The sequence below is a fragment of the Tenrec ecaudatus genome, chromosome 1 (genome assembly GCF_050624435.1).
Source record: "Tenrec ecaudatus isolate mTenEca1 chromosome 1, mTenEca1.hap1, whole genome shotgun sequence".
In the NCBI taxonomy this organism is placed as follows: Eukaryota; Metazoa; Chordata; class Mammalia; order Afrosoricida; family Tenrecidae; genus Tenrec; species Tenrec ecaudatus.
Genome location: NC_134530.1, coordinates 78,737,607 through 78,741,659, shown reverse-complemented (window position 1 = coordinate 78,741,659; position 4,053 = coordinate 78,737,607). Strand labels below are relative to the sequence as shown.

Below are 4,053 nucleotides of genomic sequence, written 5' to 3'. Positions count from 1 at the left end.
TACTTGCTTTATACATTTGATTTATTTTTGATCATTCAAATTTATTTGTTGTGGTAAAATCAAAATACTTAAAAAGTGACATAATTTTATATCCTGGCAAAATGAACTGGCAACAGCTAATGAGTATAAAATTGAAAGCTCACAGAAGATAAAAAGAAAAGAATTTGTGAGTTTCTTGAGATGCTTGGTTGTGTAGTGGTTATATGTTGGGCTGCGATCCTCAAGATCAGTAGTTCGAAATAACCAGTAGTTTTTCGAAAGAAAGATGAGGCTGCTTGAGAAAGTTAAAGTTTATGGTGCCAACCTGGCCGATAAACACATGTGGGGTTAATTGAAGGGCAGAGGGATAAATGGCTCAGTGAGCCTCGCCTTTCTAGTTCTCAGGTCTCTTGCTTTGTGATGGTCGGACTGCCTTAGCCAGTTCCCTGTTTTAGCTGGCAAGGCTCACTTCATGCAAGACACCCCCAAGAAGAAGCCGCATGGCCTACCCCGATGCAGCCCTGAGTACTGGAGAAGCCATGTAGAGACCCCTGCCAGTGGTGAGATGCTTATACGTTCACTGATTTGACTTTTCTCCTGCAGTTGTCATCATTGCGTGTGTTTTATGAGAAGGAGGACTTTGTGAATTGGTGTTGGACATAGGGGTTAATGTTGGACTTGTGGGCTTGGGGAGCACTGGGTTGGGATGTTTTCTTGATGTGCACTTACCCTTTATATAAAACTCTCTCTTATACATGAGTTTCTGTGGATTTGTTTCTCTAATACACCCAGATTAGCACAGGCTGTAAAGAGGTGTACAGTCTCTGAAACCCACGGGGGATGTTTCTATGAGTTCTACCGGGTTGCTATGAGTCAGAACTGGCTGGATGGCAGTCTGTTTTGAGTTTTAAAGCCAATTTCAAAATTAGCTTCCTTTTTAAAAATTAATGAATCTGAAGAGACGTCTTTGAACGCTTGCTTGACTTTGATGGGTACAAGTCTTTTTGTGAGTGCTGCTACTACTGAGCTTAATACTAGCAACGTGAATACAGCAGAATTTGTTTCAGCTCCACATCCATCCCTGGATAGAGTGAAAAGTAACAGTGTAGGAAATGAGAATGCTTTAGAATCAGAAACTGTCTCATCTCCAGACCCCACAAATAAACAAAGATGCAGATCCTGCTTTGTGGGATAGTCTTTCTCATAATGATTTGAATTACTAGATTAAAAGTAGGTCAAGTGATTGTCAACATCCAGTGGGCATTTGAAAATTCATGTCAAAAATTTCTGGGCACTAAGCAAACAAGGTACTGTAGCCAGAATACATTTCTAGGGCACAAGGTTCTAAGTCTAATGGTAGAAATTATAAGGTGGTGTCTATTATATATTCTCCATTGGCTGGCTCTATATATTTTTGTTTGCAAACTATTTCATCCTTAATCATTTAATTCCTGATTTGCTATGGATGAATTTAGAGATAGGTGCAAGTTGAATGTGATGGATAGACATGCAAACAGTTCCATTCACAGAGATTGTATGTTGCACATTTAAACTGAAAAAATGATTTGGCCTTCACTTGTGAAGAGAAAATCTTAGCATTGGTGAGTCATTTTACAGTGCATCATTGTAGACATCAGTATGATAATCGTGGGCAATTTTTTCAAGGAAGAAATGTTCAGATTCCCACAAAATGGTAAATTCTTTTATTTACGTGTTGCTCAGATTGACCCATTTTTAACAGGCCTCATCTCAAACTTCATTAGGAAAGGTCAACTCATTGAATATGACTAAAATAAAGTGAAGAATTCATAAACTTAACAAGCAATAAAGTTCCGTCAGCTATTTTCAGCAAAATAAGTATAGCTTGATATTTCAGTTTGTCTGTAGATTCCATTTCTGGTATTTCTCAGCCAGATCATCTATGTGATGTTTTAAGATACACATCTCCAACAGATGAAGGCCTGTGGAGCGATGTATCGTATTTACTGGCTTAAGGGTTCAGCAGAGAACCAGAGTTTCCGTTTGTACCATCCCTCCAAGTTAGTGGGCATCTCCATGCTTCCAGTCACCATTATCCTCTTGGAGAGAGCCTTAGGTGGAGGATGAGTAATTGGGGGGGATGGATGTCATTCTGTCTGAGAGATAAGACTGGTAAAGCAGAAAGCCACAGGAGTGGCACCAGGTCCCTGACTATCTGTCCATTCCCTCTGTCGAGCACTGTTGCCATGGGACGACCATTATCCTGCAGGAACGCTTGCGCGAGAACTCTCGGAAGGTCTCTCAACGCGGCCATGCCTCGCCCCCTCGCCCATCTCCTCATCTATTTACTCGCTTATTCTTGTGTCTACGCATGTTTGCACTTATTAATTTACCTTGTGAACATCTTTGTGGAGGACTAGGCAGTGAACTGGACCAAAGCCAGGTGGACTCGGAAAGAATCACCTCCCCAGGTAAGGTTTGGAGATGGCGGCAGTGAGCAGCAGCAGGGATGAGGGTTAGGGGCGGTTAGCAGGCTCTTCAGCCTAAAGGAATGCGGGCGGGGCTGCTGCTCCTGGAGCTGAAGAGGGAGGGACGATGCTACCGGCCGAGGTTGCGCAGTGCGCACACAGCGCATGCGCCGGGGAGCACTAGGTGAGCGGGGAGAATCGGGCTCTGGCTCCGCTGGACCGTTGGGCGGGCGGCCTGGAGGCGAGCTCAGGACGCATGCGCACATGCTCCTGCGGCCCTGCGCTAGGGCGCCCAATACCTGCCGAGGCGCTACCTTAGAAAGCCCCTTTCAGGAGGGACGTGCCTGCCTGCACGAGTGGCCATGAGTGGTGCCGACGGTGGCCCGGCCCAGCCGGCGGGAGCCCGGGGCCAACAGCGCCCGGGCGGGCTGTGGGCGGCGATGGCCGTGGAGGCGTACAGCTGCCAGTACGGTTCGCCCAAGTACCTGCTGCTGTGCGGCCTGGGCGGGATGGTGAGCTGCGGGCTGACGCACACGGCCATCGTGCCCCTGGACCTGGTCAAGTGCCGCATGCAGGTGGACCCCCGCAAGTACAAGAGCATCGTGCGCGGCTTCCAGGTGACCGTGCTGGAAGATGGGTTTCGCGGCCTGGCCCGGGGCTGGGCGCCGACCTTCTTCGGCTACTCCATGCAGGGCCTCTTCAAGTTCGGCCTCTACGAGGCCTTCAAGATCCGGTACGCCGAGCTCCTGGGCGAGGAGCGGGCCTACCTGTGGAGGACCAGCCTGTACCTGGCCGCGTCGGCCAGCGCCGAGTTCTTCGCGGACATCGCCCTGGCCCCGATGGAGGCGGTCAAAGTCCGCGTGCAGACGCAGCCGGGCTATGCGCGCACCCTGCGGGCCGCGGCGCCGCGCATGTACGCCGAGGAGGGCCTGCGGGCCTTCTACAAGGGCGTGGCGCCGCTGTGGCTGCGGCAGGTCCCCTACACCATGATGAAGTTCGCCTGCTTCGAGCGCACGGTGGAGGCGCTCTACAAGTACGTGGTCCCCAAGCCCCAGAGCCGCTGCACCAAAGCCGAGCAGCTGGGGGTCACCTTCGTGGCCGGCTACATCGCTGGCATCTTCTGCGCCATCGTGTCGCACCCGGCCGACTCGGTGGTGTCCGTGCTGAACAAGGAGAAGGGCAGCACGGCCTTGGGAGTGCTGCAGGCGCTGGGCTTCGTGGGCGTGTGGAAGGGCCTGTTCGCGCGCATCGTCATGATCGGCACGCTGACCGCCCTGCAGTGGTTCATCTACGACTCGGTGAAGGTGTATTTAAGGCTGCCCCGGCCCCCTGTGGCCCGAATACCCGAATCCCTGAAGAAGAAGGGCCAGGGCCGGCCTTAGTCCAAGTCCACTGGCCCGTGTTCCCTCCGCCGACAACTGCCTGCAAGCACGCACGACTGCTGCGAGAGTGGGGGATGCTCAAGGTGCGGTCCGCATTCTCCTCCCAGGACTGACCCTTGGTTTTTGGCAATGAAAAGAGCATTGCAAACGTTTCATTTGGGGGTGCAGACCGTTGTCCCTGGGGGATTTTCATGATTCCTTTAATAGCTTTTCAGCAATGACAAGAAAAGGGTTTCTTCTCGGGT

General features: G+C 50.8%; 1 pseudogene; it reads left to right on the top strand.

Moving 5' to 3' along the window:
- Window positions 1–2,788: 2,788 nt before the first annotated feature.
- LOC142427769 (solute carrier family 25 member 3 pseudogene) lies at window positions 2,789–3,808 on the top strand (annotated as a pseudogene).
- Window positions 3,809–4,053: the final 245 nt, after the last annotated feature.